At 45.2% G+C, this 21,269-nt stretch overlaps 1 long non-coding RNA gene across 2 annotated transcripts in view; it reads right to left on the bottom strand.

Moving 5' to 3' along the window:
• Positions 1–18,591: 18,591 nt before the first annotated feature.
• Positions 18,592–21,269, bottom strand: part of LOC141090135 (uncharacterized) — a 151,444-nt gene continuing 148,766 nt past the window's right edge. For both annotated transcript variants that reach the window (XR_012232398.1, XR_012232389.1), the window contains 2 exons: positions 21,091–21,160; positions 18,592–18,834 (listed from right to left, as the gene is read on the bottom strand). This is a non-coding gene — a long non-coding RNA (uncharacterized lncRNA). The remainder of the gene's footprint in view (positions 18,835–21,090; positions 21,161–21,269) is intronic.

Here is a 21,269-nt window from a genome sequence, read left to right as displayed (position 1 = left end):
GGAAAGCTTACAGCATGCAAAGACCATTCTGCTGCCTCACCACCGCCCGAGCTGCCGCCTCAAAACCACCAGAGCTGCTGCACCCCCGACCTTCTGTCTCTTCCCCACTATCCCATAGAATGTAAGTCTGCAAGGAAAGGGTCCTTTCCCCTCTGTACCAGTCTGTCATTGTAAATTTGTTTACTGTTAATGATATCAACAACTTTGTATGTAACCCCCTTCTCATGTACAGCACCATGGAATTAATGGTGCTATATATAAATAAATAATAATAATAATCATAATCGCACTGTAACAGTCAGCTATGGGTGTTGTGAGTTCATTCTCCCCTTCACCTTTGATGTCTGATGAACTCCCTCTGCTGGTGAAGAGAGGTAGTGAAATTGATTGGGATGGGAAGAACCTGTCATCTGAACAGGCGGAGTGTGATTGGACATCTGGAGTTTCTGAGTGGATATAAGGCAGACGACGCCCTTCAGGGCTGCTGGTGATCCTTTCTGCTCTGAGCTCTTGCATCCAGCTTAGTTCCTGTCTACTAAAAGCTAAGTTTTTGCCCTGCTATTATTCCATGAGATTTTGTCTGGTTTCCTTAGTGTTTGTATTCAGCCAGTCCTGGTTGGTACTGACTGAATTCCATTTTTGTCTCTGATCAGTTGATCTCTTTGCTCTGTTTTCAGAATATACCTGAGTGCTGATATAGTGATTTTGAAGTCTAGCGACTTCAGGGCCTTTTTCCCTATCAGACGGTTGGGACATTTTTGGTAGGGTTTTTTGCGGATTGCAGCCAGCATCTTTTCTGTCCTGTCCTATCTAGTTAGTTGGGCCCCATCGTTTGCTCAGCCTGTCTTTCTGTCTGTGTTTGTGTTTTCATCTGTTTTTCACCGACAATACATGTTGGGGGCTGTCTATTGCTTTGGGGTCTGCTCTGGGGCAGTTTAGATTTCCCCTTTCCTTCTTTAGGCTTATGTAGTTCTCCGGCTGTGACGAGGGGTCTAGGGCACCGTAGGAACCCCCCATGGCTACTATTAGTTGTGGTGTATAGGATCAGGGGTCTGCAATCCGATAGCTACCAACCTCTCCGGTTTTCTGGACTTAGCTTGTATTTTTGTCTTCTCCTCCTGCGGTGACTCATTCATAATATATGGGCCATGCGTGAGATATCAGGGTCTGATCCAGCATTTACAGCTTTCAATTGATGTTTCTATGGGTACCTGGAGGACAAAGAAGTAGTGTAAGCCTTCTTAGCAGAAAGACCTGATTCTGTACCTCATGCAACACCTCCAATTTTTTTATTCCATATAATAGGCCTCTGACACACCTTCTACTACAGGTAACCCACCAGGTGAAGACCCAACTTGGAGTCTTCACATTTCAAAACATATGTAACAATTATCTAGGTACTATGGAATCTGATTGCGTGGGATAAAATGAATCTGAGACCAAAGTTGAGACAAACTGTATTGAAACAAAGCAAGAAGTACTGTCGCGTCCGTCTGCAAGTCTGGGCTGCAGACAGATAGCGCCCCGAGTAGCACCAACACCCTTTACCCCTATACAGGGATCTGGATTTACTACAGAGCCCAGGAAGCACTGTCTGAACAGGAGCAGAGTGCCAGAGCAGAACAGTCGCAATAGAAAAGCAGGAAGGGAGCCAAAAATGGAGTCGGAAACCAGGCGAGCAGTGGAGGTACAGAAACGGCAGGCAGAAGCAGAGTCGAGAGTCCAGGCAGAGGTCAAAAACCGGGAGAGTAGCGGGGGTACCAAATCGTCAGGCAGTAGAGGGGGTCAGGAATCCAGGCCAAGGTCAGCGTCAGTAATCGGGAGAAATGCAAGGTACAAAAACGGCAGGCAACAGAGTAGTCAGACGTTCAGGCTGAGGTCGGAGTTAACGATATGCAATCACAAGTAACACGTAGGGGAACCAAGAATATATCCGGTGGCTTGCAAGCCCAGTCCCAAGGTATTTGAGGGATCAGGTCGTCCCTCACAGGCTCCCGGGCTGGTGATGTCATCAGGACCGCCCCCAGGACCAGACCTGATGATGATGCACCAGCCCCTTCATGACTGACAGAGGAGCGGAGTCTGCGTCCAGTAGACGCCTGCACAGAAGCCCTTTCACTGTTGCCGCCCTCACTCGGGCACGAGCCACGGCACCTCCTAGTGGCTGAAGGCGGAACAGCAGGCCCCGAGATCGACGACGACATGTCAGTCCGGCGTCTCCTGGTGGCCGAGGCCTGGACAGTAGGCCCCGAGCCCGAGGACGGCGTGACAGACCGTCGCCTCCTAGTGGCTGAGGGCGGAACAGCCGGCCCCGAGTCTGACGGCAACGTGACAAGTACAACATAAACTAGCAGAGACTTTCCTGCAATTACAGCGAAATATCCAGCAAATGTAATAGCAGGGCGTGACCATTAATGCAAGTCCAGTACCACCAACACTTATACGTGGAAGTCCTGGAATATGCAGACAGAGGATCCAACACCCTTCATGGAAGTCCAGAAATACATGGGTGAAGCATAACAAGGAGAAGGTCTCTAAGTGTACCTTTTGGGCTGAAAAGTCCTGCTCCATTCCAGCACCACAGCCCACACAGACACAGTCCAAGAAGTAATTATAAAGTCAGAAATTCTTACAGACCACAGCAGTCCCAGAAATGTATAGCTCCTCACTTAGAAGTCTGGACAATAGGTAACCCCAGCCAGGATCAGGAAGCAGCACAGAGGACTGAAGGCAGCTGGAAGTGATGAGGCAGAGCACCGAGTAATGAGCAGCAGCAGGAACTCAAGAAAAGAAACAAGCCAGGAGGTAGCTCAGAAGCCAAAAGCAACAAAATACTCAGGCAAGGAGGATCAGTTTCCTATCAGCAGGAGATTATCACTGCCTGATTAGATTTCATGTGCAGACTAGTCAGGCTAATCTGTATAACTCTGTCCCACCACTGATAGGCAGCTTGATCACAATGCACAGTATACTCAAGAAGCTACCAATCAGTGGTGACTGGTGAGTAGTGTTGAGCATTCCGATACTGCAAATATCGGGTATCGGCCGATATTCGCGGTATCGGAATTCCGATAATGAGTTCCGATACTTTTTGCATATCGAATACCGGAATCGGAAGTTCCCATAATGCTATGAGCCAGTTTGATTTGATTCAGCCAATGAGGAATCCTAAGAAGTGTGGGCACATCCTGTTAGGCATGTAGGCATGTTAACTAATGGCATGGCTGTGATTGGCTGCTGAAATGATGTCATGATGCAGTATAAAAGCTGCCACCGCCATTTTGGGTTCACTCTGCTGTGAATTCAGTTAGGGACAGGACGCTGCTGTTCAGACTCTGAGGGACAGTTAGAGATAGTGATTTTCTATATAGTGTTTTACTCAGGCCACTTTATCAACCGCTGTAGCTTTCTTTTGCCTTGCAGCGATGTTCACAGCTGTCTGCAAGGTCTGTGTGTGTGAGTTCAGCTCACGCTGTAGTGTTCTGCAGCCACCTCTGGTTGTAGTCCACTCAGCGTGCGTCACTGCCTCATACATAGTCCTTTTTTTGTTTTATTGCTGCTCATTTTTCCTGATTTCTCCTATTAGTGTGCTTCCATCCGTATCCATCTACATTGGTTGCAAACACTATATAGGAGTAGATAGTGGAGCATTTCTGCAGCATTTCAGTTCTAGTGCACAGTTCTCTGCACTGTTCATGGCTGTCTGTGAGGTCTCTGTGTGTGAGTGCAGCTCACGCTGTAGTGTGTTCTGCAGCCACCTCAGGTTGTAGTCCGCTAAGCGTGCGTCACTGCCTCATACATTGTTCTTTTTTGCTGTAGTGCTGCTTATTTTTCCTGAATTTCTCCTAATAGTGTGCTTCCATCCGTATTCAGCTAGATTGGTTGCAAACACTATATAGGAGTAGATAGAGGAGCCTTTCTGCTGGCTTGTGCACAGCAGCCCCAGCCAGATTAGTATTAGCCTATTTTTTGTAGCCTCATCTATTGCATTGTAGGTTACCATCCTGCATTGTAATAGCTACAAAAAGTTTGTGATTCTACCGCTTTTACATCTTTGGTCACATCATTTTTTTTGTGTGAAAAAAAAACACGTAAAAAAAGTTCACCAAACACTCCACTTTACAGTTGTGTAGGCCACATTAGCTCATATTAAAGTGTAGTCCACAATTTATAAAATTAATGTTTCTTATACCTGTTAGCAGCTGTTCAGGAAAAAGCACACTAAGCCCTTAGTACTTTTCTGCCTATCGTTATCAGTCTACCAAGATGAAGAAGGCAGGGAGTAAGGCACGTGGTCGTGGGCGTGGAGTTTCAGCAGGGAGAAGACGTGGGGATTCTGTGCCTGCTGCGGGCACCAGTGACTCAGTATCCCCCAGTTTTCCCAGGCAACAGTCCTTTATGCGCAGCTTTGTAGGAGCTCGCCATACCCCACTGCTGCGGGACTAACAAATTGAAGCCGTTGTTGGATGGATGGCAGCTAACACATCGACTTCAATTAGTTCCACATCCTCTCAGGTCCAGAGCACTGAAGAGCAACCATCTGTCTCTTCACCACCTGCCAAATTGCCCAGGCAGTCAGAGAGACCTGGACAGGAGCCATCTCTACTTCTGTTCTCTGAATCTCTTGGCTTGGAAATAGGGGGCCAGCCAAGCAGCATTCTAGAATGTGAAAAAGAGGTAGTATGCAGTGATGCGCAACAGCTTTGTCTCTCTGAATATGAAGAGGTGGGTGGGCCAGTGCCTATGGTCATCACACCTCAGTACGCATCTGATGATGAGACTCAGGTGCCACTTTCTGGTGCATACTGTGCTGATGAGACAACCCAGGAGAAGTAGGTGTTTGAAGAGAGTAGTGTAGATGATGAGGTCCTTGACCCATCATGGTGTGATGAACAGGATGGTGGTGGGAGCAGCTCTGAGGAAGAGATTCCCCGAATGGCCAAAACAGGAGGGAGAGGGAGGGGGCAGACTCGGCTGCCTGTAGCCTCCACTTCGGCACCCATTAGGAGCATTCCTCTTCCAAAACCCAAAACGGACACTCCCAGGACTTGCAGTGCGTGGTCCTTTTTTGACACAGTTGCAGATGACATTTGCTTTGTCAATTGCAAGCTGTGTAATCGGAAAGTCAAAAGAGGGAAAAGTGTCAGCAACCTCAATACCACAAATATGTGGAAACATGTGCGGACCAAGCACGTGGTGGAGTTACAAAGACACAAAAAAGACGTTGGTCAACCTACAGCACGACCTACCACTTCTTCAGTTCGTGCTGTAGCCTCTTCCTCCAGCTTACACACAGCTGGTTCAGCTTCATCACAGGAATGCCATGGAATAATATCTGGCACTGTTTTACAGAGATACAGTGTAATTCCACCCACAGCACCACGTTCCCTGTCATACTCACACTCCCAGGCCACTCTACAGCCATCGGTAGCACAGGCATGGGAGAAAAGGCGCCCATACTCGGCAAACCATCCCTCAGCACAGGCTCTGAATGCTGGCATTGCAAAACTACTGTCCCTTGAAATGCTGTCATTCAGGCTGGTGGAGACTGACACCTTCCGTAACTTCATGGCATTGGCAGTCCCACAATACAACGTGCCCAGACGCTTTTATTTCAGCAGGTAAGCTGTCCCTGCCCTGCAACAGCATGTGGAGGGAAAAATTAAACATGCGCTACTAAACGCCGTCAGTGGCAAGGTCCACCTGACCACCGATGCGTGGACCAGTAACCGTGGACAGGGACGATACCTTTCCTTCACTGCCCATTGGGTAAATGTTGTGGAGCCAGGTACAGATCTTGAGAGTGGCGCTGTACATGTTCTGCCATCTCCAAGGATTGCAGGAATCCAGTCTGTACACATTGACTCCTCCTCATACTCCAGTTCCTCTGAATCAGCGCTGCAGGAGCCGTCACGGTCTACCTCCACATGGACCCATGAACACTTACCTGTTTTGACCAATATGAGCACAGCCGTAGCCAAACGTCAACAAGCCGTACTGAAATTAATTTCTTTGGGGAATCGAAGCCACACAGCGCAGGAGCTCTGGAATGCCATCAAGCAGGAGAGCGATGTGTGGTTTGTGCCAGCGAATCTCCAGTCAGGCTTGGTAGTGTGTGACAATGGCCGAAATCTGGTGGCAGCTCTGGGCCTAGGCAACCTCACTCACATCCCATGTCTGGCACATGTGCTCAACTTGGTCATGCAGAGTTTTTTGAGGGACTATCCGGATCTTGATGCACTGCTGCATAAGGTCCGCATAGAGTGCGCTCACTTGCGGCGTTCCAGCATGGCAAGATCGCGCATTGCAGCTCTGCAGAGCCGATTCCGCCTTCCGGAACATCGCATCATATGTGACCTACCCACCAGGTGGAATTCAACGTTACATATGTTGGAGCAGTTGTGTGAGCAGCAGGCAGCAGTAATGGAGTACCAGCTGCATCAGGCGCAAACAAATCGCACTGCGCGCCATTCACACTTCACCACCACTGAGTGGCCTCTTTGAAGGACATCTGCCACGTTTTGCGTGCCTTCGATGATTCCACGTGGATGGCGAGTGCAGATGATGCACTAGTCAGCATGACTGTCCCCCTTATCTCCCTGCTTGAAAAAACACTGCAAGCTCTAAGGGAGGAGGTTGTGGAAGAGGTGGAGAATGAGGAGTCACAAATGCCATCTGCTTCTGGACAGTCTGTGCAACGTGGTTCCTCACAAAGGCCTAGGCAGGGGACACTTTGTGAGGTGGATGAGAGGAGTCAATGGAGGAGGAAGACATCTATCCAGAGGAAGGAGGTACACAATGCTCTAGTAGTCAGTATGTAGAGTGAGGGTGGGGTGATGCAGAGCAGGCACAGATGACGCCTCAAGCAGTGGACAGCTTTTCTTGACCAGTTGGGAGTCTGCAGCACATGGTTGATTTCATGCTGCAGTGCCTGAGAAACGACCACCGCATCGCCCACATTCTCAACACGGCTGATTATTGGGTGTGCACCCTCCTAGATCCTCGCTACCGGGAAAACTTACAAAGCCTCATAACACCACTTAACCGGAAGCGTAAAATGCAGGCGTGCCAAGATACACTGGTCCATTCCATCATGTTCTCCATTCCACCCGAAACCAGTGCTGCTAGTGCTTTACAAAGCAGCTCAGTGTGTCGAGGCAGTGGAGGGAGCTCTGCACAAAGAGGGAGCAGAAGTAGCGCCTCAGCACAAGGCAAGACCAGTATGGCCCAAATGTGGCAAAGTTTTATGTCCCCCCCACAAATGTCTACACCATCACAGACGGCTCCAGTCAGCAGGAGGCAACGTTTCCATCAGATGGTGACAGACTACATGTCTTGCCCTCTCAGTGTACTCCCAGATGGCTCTTCCCCCTTCAAGTTTTGGGTCTCTAAGCTGGATACATGGCCAGAGCTTAGCCAGTATGCATTGGAGTTGCTGGCTTGCCCTGCTGCTAGTGTATTATCGGAAAGCGTCTTTAGTGCCGCAGGTGGGATACTAACAGACCGTCGCATGCGACTATCTTCCAATAACGTTGACCGGCTTACTTTTCTGAAAATGAACAAGGCCTGGATTTCACAGGAATTTGCCAGTCCTCTTCCAGATTAAATAATTGGTTGGCAACAGTATCCAGGTCTCCAGTTGTGTTCATGTTTCTACCACCTGAACTGTAATCCCTGGGCTCCAACACCGCCAGTTGCTGCTCAGAAGTGTCGTCTGCACAGTCAGCACTTGCTCCTGTGTTATTGGGGTTCAGTAATGTCAGCTGCTCCCCTGCTGTGTGTCCGGCAATATCTCCTGCTCCGTCCACATTCACAAAACATCAGATATTAAACTTGCTCCAATTAGGCCTCAGCCTACACCCTCATTGACCCTGGGCTCCAACACTGCCAGTTGCTGCTCAGAAGTGCCGTCTGCACAGAGAAAAACACTAGCTCCTGTGTTAGTGGGGTTCAGTAATGTCAGCTGCTCCCCTGCTGTGTGTCCAGCAATATCTCCTGCTCCGTCCACATTCACACAACATCAGATATTAAACTTGCTCCAATTAGGCCTCAGCCTACACCCTCATTGACCCTGGGCTCCAACACTCCCAGTTGCTGCTCAGAAGTGCCGTCTGCACAGAGAAAAACACTAGCTCCTGTGTTAGTGCGGTTCAGTAACACCAGCTGCTCCCCTACTGTGTGTCCGGCAATGTCTCCTGCTCCCTCCACATTCACACAACATCAGATATAAAACTTGCTCCAATTAGGCCTCAGCCTACACCCTGATTGACCCTGGGCTCCAACACCACCAGCTGCTGCTCAGAAGTGCCGTCTGCACAGAGAAAAACACTAGCTCCAGTATTAGTGGGGTTCAGTAATGTCAGCTGCTCCCCTGCTGTGTGTCCGGCAATATCTCCTGCTCCGTCCACATTCACACAACATCAGATATTAAACTTGCTCCAATTAGGCCTCAGCCTACACCCTGATTGACCCTGGGCTCCAACACTGCCAGTTGCTGCTCAGAAGTGCCGTCTGCACAGAGAAAAACACTAGCTCCTGTGTTAGTGTGGTTCAGTAATGTCAGCTGCTCCCCTGCTGTGTGTCCGGCAATATCTCCTGCTCCGTCCACATTCACACAACATCAGATATTAAACTAGTTCCAATTAGACCTCAGCCTACACCCTGATTGACCCTGGGCTCCAACACCACCAGCTGCTGCTCAGAAGTGCCGTCTGCACAGAGAAAAACACTAGCTCCTGTGTTAGTGGGGTTCAGTAATGTCAGCTGCTCCCCTGCTGTGTCTCCGGCAATATCTCCTGCTCCGTCCACATTCACACAACATCAGATATTAAACTTGCTCCAATTAGGCCTCAGCCTACACCCTGATTGACCCTGGGCTCCAACACCACCAGTTGCTGCTCAGAAGTGCCGTCTGCACAGAGAAAAACACTAGCTCCTGTGTTAGTGGGGTTCAGTAACACCAGCTGCTCCCCTGCTGTGTGTCCGGCAATGTCTCCTGCTCCCTCCACATTCACACAACATCAGATATAAAACTTGCTCCAATTAGGCCTCAGCCTACACCCTGATTGACCCTGGGCTCCAACACCACCAGTTGCTGCTCAGAAGTGCCGTCTGCACAGAGAAAAACACTAGCTCCAGTGTTAGTGGGGTTCAGTAATGTCAGCTGCTCCCCTGCTGTGTCTCCGGCAATATCTCGTGCTCCGTCCACATTCACACAACATCAGATATTAAACTTGCTCCAATTAGGCCTCAGCCTACACCCTGATTGACCCTGGGCTCCAACATCGCCAGTTGCTGCTCAGAAGTGCCGTCTGCACAGAGAAAAACACTAGCTCCTGTGTTAGTGGGGTTAAGTAATGTCAGCTGCTCTCCTGCTGTGTGTCCGGCAATATCTCCTGCTCCGTCCACATTCACACAACATCAGATATTAAACTTGTTCCAATTAGGCCTCAGCCTACACCCTGATTGACCCTGGGCTCCAACACCACCAGTTGCTGCTCAGAAGTGCCGTCTGCACAGAGAAAAACACTAGCTCCAGTGTTAGTGGGGTTCAGTAATGTCAGCTGCTCCCCTGCTGTGTGTCCGGCAATATCTCCTGCTCCGTCCACATTCACACAACATCAGATATTAAACTTGCTCCAATTAGGCCTCAGCCTACACCCTCATTGACCCTGGGCTCCAACACTCCCAGTTGCTGCTCAGAAGTGCCGTCTGCACAGAGAAAAACACTAGCTCCTGTGTTAGTGGGGTTCAGTAACACCAGCTGCTCCCCTGCTGTGTGTCCAGCAATGTCTCCTGCTCCCTCCACATTCACACATCATCAGATATAAAACTTGCTCCAATTAGGCCTCAGCCTACACCCTGATTGACCCTGGGCTCCAACACCACCAGTTGCTGCTCAGAAGTGCCGTCTGCACAGAGAAAAACACTAGCTCCAGTGTTAGTGGGGTTCAGTAATGTCAGCTGCTCTCCTGCTGTGTCTCCGGCAATATCTCCTGCTCCGTCCACATTCACACAACATCAGATATTAAACTTGCTCCAATTAGGCTTCAGCCTACACCCTGATTAACCCTGGGCTCCAACACCGCCAGTTGCTGCTCAGAAGTGCCGTCTGCACAGAGAAAAACACTAGCTCCTGTGTTAGTGGGGTTCAGTAATGTCAGCTACTCCCCTGCTGTGTGTGAGGCAATATCTCCTGCTCCGTCCACATTCACACAACATCAGATATTAAACTTGTTCCAATTAGGCCTCAGCCTACACCCTCATTAACCCTGGGCTCCAACACTGCCAGTTGCTGCTCAGAAGTGCCGTCTGCACAGAGAAAAACACTAGCTCCTGTGTTAGTGGGGTTCAGTAACACCAGCTGCTCCCCTGCTGTGTGTCCGGCAATGTCTCCTGCTCCCTCCACATTCACACAACATCAGATATAAAACTTGCTCCAATTAGGCCTCAGCCTACACCCTGATTGACCCTGGGCTCCAACACCACCAGTTGCTGCTCAGAAGTGCCGTCTGCACAGAGAAAAACACTAGCTCCAGTGTTAGTGGGGATCAGTAATGTCAGCTGCTCCCCTGCTGTGTCTCCGGCAATATCTCCTGCTCCGTCCACATTCACACAACATCAGATATTAAACTTGCTCCAATTAGGCCTCAGCCTACACCCTGATTGACCCTGGGCTCCAACACCGCCAGTTGCTGCTCAGAAGGGCCGTCTGCACAGAGAAAAACACTAGCTCCTGTGTTAGTGGGGTTCAGTAATGTCAGCTGCTCCCCTGCTGTGTGTGAGGCAATATCTCCTGCTCCGTCCACATTCACACAACATCAGATATTAAACTTGTTCCAATTAGGCCTCAGCCTACACCCTCATTAACCCTGGGCTCCAACACTGCCAGTTGCTGCTCAGAAGTGCCGTCTGCACAGAGAAAAACACTAGCTCCTGTGTTAGTGGGGTTCAGTAATGTCAGCTGCTCCCCTGCTGTGTGTCTGGCAATATCTCCTGCTCCGTCCACATTCACACAACATCAGATATTAAACTTGCTCCAATTAGGCCTCAGCCTACACCCTCATTGACCCTGGGCTCCAACACTGCCAGTTGCTGCTCAGAAGTGCCGTCTGCACAGAGAAAAACACTAGCTTCTGTGTTAGTGGGGTTCAGTAACGCCAGCTGCTCCCCTGCTGTGTGTCCAACAATGTCTCTTGCTCCCTCCACATACATACATCAGATATAAAACTTGCTAAAAATTAGGCCTCAGCCTACACCCTGATTGACCCTGGGCTCCAACACCGCCAGTTGCTGCTCAGATGTGCCGTCTGCACAGTCAACATATGCTCCAGTGTTATTGGGGTTCAGTAATGTCAGCTGATCCCCTGCTGTGTGTCCAGCAATTTCTCCTGCTCTGTCCACACTCAAACAACTACAGATTTTAAACTTGCGCCAAATAGGCCTCTGTCTCCACTCTGTTTGTAGTATTTACCCTGGGTTCCAGCACCGCCAGCTGGTTCCCTGTAGTGTCTTTGGCACGGGTACTCCCTCCTGCCCAGCCTGGTTCCAGCACGCCAGCTGATTCCGGGTAGTGTCAACGTCACTTTGCCTCCAAAACTTTGTCCTGTCATGTTGAGGTCGGGTTAACCGACTCTATGGTGCCTGCAGTTTAGGTGCTTCCTATGTGGGCTGCAGGATCTGGCAATAAAGGCTGTTTCCGTAGTGCCAATAGGACAAGCACCCCCTGTAGGACTGTGGGTTTCGGTAACTGCGGCCGGCTTGCAGCCTTGCAACTTTGTTTTTCATGGGTATCTTCTGCTACCCATCCGGGTTCCAGTACCGTCAGCTGGTTCTCGGCAGTGCCTTTGGCTTAGGTGCCTCCTTCTCGGTATCCCAGTTCCAGCAACGTCTGCTGGCCCTTGGTAGTGCTTTCTAGCACAGGTACCTGCTGCTTAGTTACTGAGTTCCAATACCATCAGCTGGTCCTCGGTAGTGTCTTTGGCACGGGTACTCCCTCCTGCCCAGCCTGGTTCCAACATGCCAGCTGTTTCCGGGTAGTGTCAACATCATTTTGCCACCAATACGTTGTCCTGTCGTGTTGCGGTCGGGTCAGCCGACTCAATGGTGCCTGCAGTTGAGGTGCTTCCTATGTGGGCTGCGGGATCTGGCAATAAAGGCTGGTTCCGTAGTGCCAATAGGACAAGCACCCCCTGTAGGACTGTGGGTTTCGGTAACTGCGGGCGGCTCGCGGCCTTGCAACTTTGTTTTTCATGGGTGCCTTCTGCTACCCATCCGGGTTCCAGTACCATCAGCTGGTCCTCGGTAGTGCCATTGGCTCTTGTTCCTTCTGCTGCCCCTCCGAGTTCTAGCACCGTCAGCTGGTCCTCGGTAGTTCCATTGACTCTTGTATCTTCTGCTACCCATCTGGGTTCCAGCACCGTCAGCTGGTTCTTGGCAGTGTCTTTGGCATGGATACTCCCTCCTGCCCAGCCTGGTTCCAACACGCTGGTTGTTTCCGGGTAGTGTCAACGTCACTTTGCCACCAAAACGTTGTCCTGTCATGTTGCCATCGGGTTAGCCGACTCTATGGTGCCTGCAGTTGAGGTGCTTCCTATGTGGGCTGTGGGATCAGGCAATAAAGGCTGGTTCCATAGTGCCAATAGGACAAACACCCCCTGTAGGACTGTGGGTTTCGGTAACTGCGGCCGGCTCGTGGCCTTGCAACTTTGTTTTTCATTGTTACCTTCTGCTACCCATCTGGGTTCCAGTACCGTCAGCTGGTTCTCGGCAGTGCCTTTGGCTTAGATGCCTCCTTTTCGGTATCCGAGTTACAGCAACGTCTGCTAGTCCTTGGTAGTGCTTTCTAGCACAGGTACCTCCTGCTTAGTAACCAGGTTCCAGTAAAATCAGCTGGTCCTCGGTATTGCCATTGGCTCTTGTTCCTTCTGCTACCCATCCGGGTTCCAGTACAGTCAGCTGGTTCTCGGCAGTTCCTCAGCCTTCTTGTACCTTCTGCTACATTTCCAAGTTCAAGCTTTTTAAATGGTTTTGGTAATCACTCTGGATCTCCCTGATGACGACCCTGAAGATGACGACCCTGAAGACCACCCCGAAGAAGACGACGACCCCGAAGATGATGACCCTGAAGACGGCGACCCTGAAGACCACCCCGAAGAAGACGACGACCCCAAAGACGACGACCCTGAAGAAGACGACCGTGAAGACCACCCCAAAGAAGACCAAAAAGATGACCCTGAAGAAGATGACCAAGAGGACAAAGAACATGAAGACAACCACCAAGATACAGAACAACAAGAGACAGAACAACAAGAGACAGAAGACCAAGAAGCAGAAGAGCAAAAAGCAGAAGAACATTAAGCATAAGACTAAAAATCAGAGCAAAAGATATTATCTAAATTATAAGCAGAAGATGACTAAGAAGTGTACGCGGGTGAGTCCGTTCCTCCTCGTGGTGCCCGTGGAAAATGCCTGCTGCTGCAGGCCAAACTGAACGTGGACAAATCCTGTTGTAAATCTTTTGTGACAGGCAGAACGGAAGGTGTAATCTTCAAACTTTTATAGATAACAACTACAGGAATGCCTGTCACAAATAAGAATATGATGAAGAAGAATAGGAAGAAAATGAAAAAGAAGAATATGAAGAAGAATAATAGTTGAATAAGAAGAATATGAAGAATGTAAAAAAAAGAATAATAGGAATAAGGTGAAGAAGAAGAAGATGAATAAGGTGAAGAAGTTGATGAAAAAGATGCTGCTCCTGCTGAGGATCATGAAGGAGAAAGTGTGGGAGAAGTAAAAAAGAAGATGAAGAGCATGGAAGTAGTGAAACATACAGTACATATCTGACAAAATATAAAAAAGGTTAACATAGTCAATATCTTTGTAACTCCGAACGTCTTAAAAAAAAAAAAAATATTCCTGCTATTCCATTTGATTGGGCTAAACCTCTATGCCTTTAATGTCTCTTCCACCTCCCCCAATACATTCTACATTATTCTTAGTTGTTTTCCTTCATGTAGAATTAACCTACAAGGAAAGAAAGGGTTTATTTTAATTCCGATATTTCTGTCCCATTGACTTGAATTGATTTCCGGTATCGGAATCGGCGATATCCGATACTTTTTGGGTATCGGTCCGATCCAATCCGATCCGATATTTCCCGATATCGGAAGGTATTGCTCAACACTAGTGGTGAGGGCAAGGTTATACACAGCTCAGTATTCTGATCACTGCCAGAACTACAGAAGATATAACAGGTATTCTTTCAAAACTATATCACATATCCCAGTAAGAGATAAATCGCTGGAATCCAGCTCTCTGCCTCTAAATCTTAGTGCTCCCAGATTCATAGCAAAAATTTGCTGACAGAATCCCTTTAAGTAACTGCATTTTGAGCAAAGACTAGAGAATGTATGTATTTGTTTAAATTTGGGGAAAAAAAATGTAATACCTGCCATAAACATACAAATAAAAATGTTTTGGTGGTCAATGGTACATGAAAAGTCAAGCTTAAATTAAAGTATTTAATAATATTGAGCACAAGTTGCTAAAATCCATTTGGAATAAACAGATACATTAGATTTTCTTTCAACAAGTAAAACCAGCAAAGTCATTATGAATATTTTATATCTCTCATGTACAAACAATTTATGTCATTATAACAAAACTGAGGTTTGGTTTCTTCTATTTTACTGTGATTCGCCAGCATAAAAAATAAATTGCTTGAGTTTGATGACTTCTTTTAGCATAAAGACACTGAATGAAAAATATTTATTTTGCTTTAATCACCAGCCACACATCAGATTACTGCTGAATGGTATCATAAAGCTAAAGAATTCTTGAAAGGAAATACGTCTCGAAGTAAGTTACAGAGTTTACGGCATTCAAGGATGTTTGCATGCTTTTATTTTGCAGATATAGCTTGCATATCATTTTTATACAGTCAGTTTTTGCACACAGCATGTTTGAGATTCAATGGAAACTCTATCGGTTTATAAATGATTTTAGCATTTTCATGACAGCCTTAATTCTACCTTGGAAATTTGGAAGAATAAATATCACAAAGCATTACAAAACATTATTTGAAAGCAGTTTACAGAATTGCTAAGTCGGAGCATCCTCCCAATGTGTTTTTCATTTTTCTACTAGTTGGCATTCAATAAAGTGCAGTTAGATTTTGTCACATGGTCTAAATACTGAAATGAACTTATCTTTACGATGTGCAACAGAATTACTAGCAATCTATGCATCCACAGTGGGGAAAATAAGTGTATATGCTGCACTGCTGATTTGCAAGTTTTCCCACCTACAAAGACTGGAGAGATCTGTATTTTTTAAAGTAGGTACACTTCACGTGTGAGAGACAGAATCTAAAAATAAAAAACAGAAAATCACATTGTATGATTTCTAAATAATTAAATTGCATTTTAGTCTTTCTTAAAGGAGCTCTCCTGCTCTGCACTCATTACCTGTATTAATTGCACCTATTTGAATGCAATATCTGTATAAAAGACACCTGTCCACACACTCAATCAATCACACTCCAAGCTCTCCACCATGGCCAAGACCAAAGAGATGTCTACGGACACCAGGAACAAAATTATAGACCTGCAAAAGGCTGGGATGGGCTACAGGACAATAGAAAAGCAGCTTGGTGAGAAGACAACAACTGTTGGCACAATTATTAGAAAATGAAGGAAACACAAGATGACTGTCAATCTTCCTTGGTCCATGATAGATCTCACAATAAAAGGTAAGGATGATTCTGAGAAAGGTCAGGAATCAGCACAGAACTACAGTGGAGGACCTGGTCAATGACCTGAAGAGAGCTGGGACCAGAGTCTCAAACATTACCGTTAGCAACAATCTACACCATCATGGATTAAAATCCTGCATGGCACGCAAAGTCCCCCTGCTCAAGCCAGCCCATTTCCAGGCCCATTTGAAGTTCGCCAATGACCATCTGGATGATCCAAGAGGAGGCATGGGAGAAACCAAAATAGAACTTTTGGTATCAACTCCACTTGCAGTGTTTGGAGAAAGAAGGAGGATGAGTACAACCCCATGAACACTGTTCCAATCATGAAGTTTGATGGGGGAAACATTAAACTGTAGGGGTGCTTTTTTGCAAAGGGGACAGGATGACTGCACCATAACCATACTGAATGGAGGATGGATGGAGTCATGTATCGCGATATTTTGGCCAACAACCTCCTTCCCTCAGTAAAAGCATTGAAGATGAGTCGTGGTTGGGTCTTCCAGAATGACAATGACCCAAAACACACAGCCATTTCAACTAAAGAGTGGATCCGTAAGAAGCATTTCAAGGTCCTGGAGTGGCCAAGCCAGTCTCAAAACCTGAACCCAATAGAAAATCTTTGTAGGGAGCTGAAATTCAATGTTGCCCAGCTACAGCCCTGAAACTGAAAGCTCTGGAGAAGATCTGTATGGAGGAGTGGGCCAAATTCTCTATTGCAATGTGTGCAAACTTGGTCAAGAACTACAGGAAACGTCTGACGTTTGTAATTACAAACAAAGGTTTCTGTAACAAATGTTAAATTCTATTTTTCTATTGTAACAAATACTTATTTCATGCAATAAAATGCAAACTGATTCTATCTCTCACAGGAGAAGTGCATCTATAATAAAAAAAATTACAGACCTCACCATTCTTTGTAGGTTGGGAAATTTGCAAAATCAGCAATGTATAAAATGCTTATTTTTCCCACTGTAATGTGTAATCAGGCTTTTTATATTATATGTACTTTTCATTTTGGTATTGTTGATTTTTATTCTTTTATTTTTTAATTAGTATAAGTAAAGTTTGCTTTTTTAATAAAGTTAGGAGTGATATGATGAAACAAAAAAAAAACATTCGCAAAAATAAATAAAATACATAGAACAAACATTCAATTTAAATAAAAGGCCATTTTCATGAGGCCATACTACTTTTAAAAAATGCTTAACTCTTAAATACATGAAGCCTCTACATCTAACATACTCAAAACAATTCAACCTAAAAGTGCAGCCTAAACGTGGGCGCAGACGACCATATTTTCAGTCTGAGTGCTATCCGAGAAAACATCAGATTGCGCTTGGACCAATTTTATGCTATGGAACCGTGCATATATGACTTTTTCCTCATACAGAAACTGTCCAAGGAAAAAATCGCAGCATGTCTGAGCTCGATGTGATATTCAGCGTGCAATCAGATGACATTTGACTGCAGTCCGAATTCCATGGACTGACTAAATGGAGAAGATTGTGACATTTTTTCTCCATCTTTTCCTCATCTGAGAGAAGAGGAGCACATTGTGATCACACTCTGATCAGGGTTTTATGAGAGTGTGATTTGCTAGCCTAACAAGAACACATTGTGTGACCCTAGCCTAATAAGAACCCATTGTGGGTTTATGATGTGAAAGCAATGTTTTGAAACACTTCAGTTGCCAGCTGGAGAGGAAATATAACTGGAAAGTGTAATAATAACTGAGAATTCTCTTAGAATTCTGCATTGTTTTTCCTGGAAATATGGGTATTACTGCTTTCCCTTTTCAAAATGGGCATGCCCTATATGAGCTGAAGTGCAGCCATTGGCAGTGGCAGCCACACATTGAAAGAAGTTGTGCTGTTTAGAGCCAAAGCTAATAACAGTTGATCAGTGGGGGTGCAGGTGTTGGTCCCTCACTGAACTGATATTATTGATGTATCCTATGAATGACTTTAGGATAGAATATTAAATGACTGGAAAATCCATTTAATTATTGTCTGCTCCCTTTGTCATATTTTATATTTAAAATTTTAAATAACTGACCGTCACATCCAAACATGAACTAGGTGTGAACATGTGACTACGTAGAGTCACCAACTCATATACAAACAAATAAAGCAGCACTCTGTAGCGCCATAGCATGCAAATATGAAATATGAAAATTAAATTGCATTACTGCACTAGAAATATAAAAAATTGAGACTGCTTAGCGCATAAATTGGCCAATTCATGTGTACCTGGAAGCCACATTAAGGCGATTCTCTTTTCCAGGACCTAACAATGCCAATCCTCTCTTAGAATAAAGTCTTCGTCTGTATTGGAACCTAATGTGAATCCTCTCTTGGACTATGTTGCTATAAGTGTGACAAGAGTGGGAGAGGAGGGTTGCGTTTTTGCTGATGGTACTGATGAGAGATGATCGTGCTAAATTGATAGGCTGGTAGATTATATATAAAATATATGAATTAGGTTGATTAGATGAATTAATTTCATTTAAGATATGTTGATATTGTGAATTAATTATGTAGGGATTGTAGCATGTTGATAGAAGACTCGATCGTGGTTAGCATGTTCTTCCTTTTGCACTTATTTCATTTTCACTCCTCTCCACTACAAAGTCGCATGGAGTTTTCCTGCTCATATGAATTGGTTCAATGTTTTGACAATGAAAGTCTTCCTTTAATGGTTTAAATAAATGTAGAGATGCCGGTCTCAGTGAGATAAAGTTGTATGTAATACGATCTGAGATATTTTTCTGGGCACATAAATATTCTAATATTTATACAATTCTATATATAAGAAAGAAAACCAAGAGACAATTTTTCGTAATTTCATGATTAAATATTTTATTATATACAATTTTAATAAATATACTTTTGTTATTAATAAATATCAATACACCTAATGGTTGAAAGCATTTATATATACACATGACTAGTCCTCAGGAAAAATTACTTGATTGAATTTGTGGTGCAGATGGCTAGGAGGCTGAATAAGAATTAAGTCACAGGTTCTCTTTCTGTTTAAGCGTGTTAATTTTTTTAATTTTTTTCTTTTGAAATCTGAAAAAGAATGAAATAGTAGTTAGATTGTTTAATTAATTTCATAATTTTTATACACATATGTTGAAAAACAATGTTATCATGTTTAATCAAATATTATTGCTCCATGAACTTTGACACCACACGTCACATGTTAGAAGGTCTTTTGGTGCCGTTTTTTGAATTTTAAATGTATTTAATGTTAGGAATCTGGTTTCTTCTATGCCTACGCAGGAATCCAGATTCTCACATCTATCTCCAGAGGCTAAGTCCTTTGTTCCATCTTCTGAGCATGCTCACGGGATGAGCTCCCATTGGAGTTCGGGAGTCAGGTGCTCAGGTCCTGCTCCGGATCCTATTGGCTCCTGTTGGAGACCTAATCATTTCCGGCAGGTCCCGCTTACTATAAAAAGTGCGCATGGCCGTTCCGCCATGTGCTAGTATTTCATACTGCTGCTGTATGTATGGTGATGGATGCTTGGACTGGTGTCTGACTTATTATGAAACCCCTCCCCACTGACAATACGTTTGTGTGAGTGTTTGGGCATCGGCCAGTATCAGCGCTAGCACCAGCACGCTCAAGCTCCATCTGTTCCAGTAGCTAGAGTCCTGCATCGCGCTTGCAGCATAGCGGTGCTTCCTCTGCAGCTCAGTTCTCGCCGCGCAGCGGTTGCAGTCTGTCGGGCGTTCGCAGTTGCGACGTTCCGCATCTTATTTTACGGTAGGTCTAGACGGAGTAGTCCTGTCGTTTAAGGCTATTCCTGTGACCTTAAATACCGTATCTGTATCACTGATAGTCTGTGACAGAGAACAGACTCAGCGTTTTTTGTATGATTTGTGCTTGCAGCTCTGTGTGTGAACAGAGCTTGCCTCAGTGCATGTTGGGTGTAGTTAAACCCAGTGCACATTACCGCCATAGTGCTCTGCCTCTGTTAGCAGCGGTTTTTCCATCTACCGCACGGTGGACCCCGAGTGGCGAAGGCACTTTATTTACATTTTTATTTAGTGTCTTCCGCCACTCCTAACATTTAAGCAGTGTAACAGCATTGTTTCTACATGTCATTGTGGTATTTTCCTGAAGAGGAAGTCATATAGACTTTGTAACACGTAGAATAAACCATCTGAGTTTTTTCCAACTATATTTGGATTTGTATTATTATGGCAGCGCAGATATAATCCACATATCTCCACTATAATGTCTTTAAATTTGAAGAATACAATAGGAAAACATTCCATTACAATTACTATATTTAAAAAGCACTTTGATTTGCCACTCTACTGTGAAGAAGATATGACACTTTTACAAGGCTGGCACTTACTCCAAGCACAAACTGTGGCTTACAAACTATTAGTGATCTCAGAAACTCTAACCTCTTTAATACAGCATGCACTTGACTATAACAGCATGGAGTAAATGTCTCTCTATTGTAAGAAAAGAGATATGGTTGACATTGAGCTGACAGGGATAGTTATGTTTTAGAGCCTGTTCTAGGAAGATCTGCCGATGAGAACAGTCTATTCCTTCAGTTAAACAAGCTTTAATTAATACTCTAGTTATCCATAATGATAAATTCAGAAAGATGGATACAGTACAAGATTAGTACTACCAGGTTGAATGTGATTTTAACAAATCTCATCCATTAACTGGATAACAAAAATCTGAGTAATAATTATCATGCAGCACGTATTTAAAATTTCCTTAATGTAAATTTATTCCACAAATTTTCTTGATAGATTTTACCCGTTTCATGAGATAAATCTATAGGAAATCCTTAGTAAAATCTAATGGAAATCTGCATGCAATTCTATTCATGTTCCTAGTCAACACGATGTAATTTTTGCTGCAATTTCCATTACAGATTTCACAACTAATCCACAACAAATCTGTGGACACAGTTATCACAGTGGATTTTACCTCCAAATAGTAAAGTAGGTGTAGATATGAGCGAATTGCCTACCACAACCACTATTCATGGTCCGGTCACTGCTCTCTGGCTGTGAGCAGGCAGTGAGTGAATTTCCTGGCTTTTCAGGATCCAAGACTCGCCTTATGATTAACTGTGTTGTTGCGTCATAACCTATGCGCCAAATGGTGCACAGATGATGTAACGCCAGGCTAAAAAATCAGAATAAGAAATCGAGAAAGTCAGAAAATCTATGCACCTCCTGTTCTTGGCCAAAGAGCACCGACCTGGACCATGGCCCAAAGTTGCACAAAGTGATATGCCCATCTCTTTGTAGGTGATATGAGCGATGTAAACTTGCAGAAAGACTTACCAGGTTGATTTTTACAATCTCATGTACTTAGCTTATAATGCATTATGCTGAATATTTTCTGCATGCAGACCTGTGGAGAAAAAATTATTTCACCTTAAAAGTATTTGTATGTGGTAATCTTACATACATTAACTTGACATTGAATTTAAGTATACTAGATCATTAGTATATTTTTATAT

The sequence above is a fragment of the Dendrobates tinctorius genome, unplaced genomic scaffold (assembly GCF_039654945.1).
Source record: "Dendrobates tinctorius isolate UK_male_01 unplaced genomic scaffold, ASM3965494v1 ptg000003l, whole genome shotgun sequence".
NCBI lineage: Eukaryota > Metazoa > Chordata > Amphibia > Anura > Dendrobatidae > Dendrobates > Dendrobates tinctorius.
The sequence above is the reverse complement of the archived record's forward strand: the minus strand, read 5'-3'. Positions and strand labels throughout refer to the sequence as shown.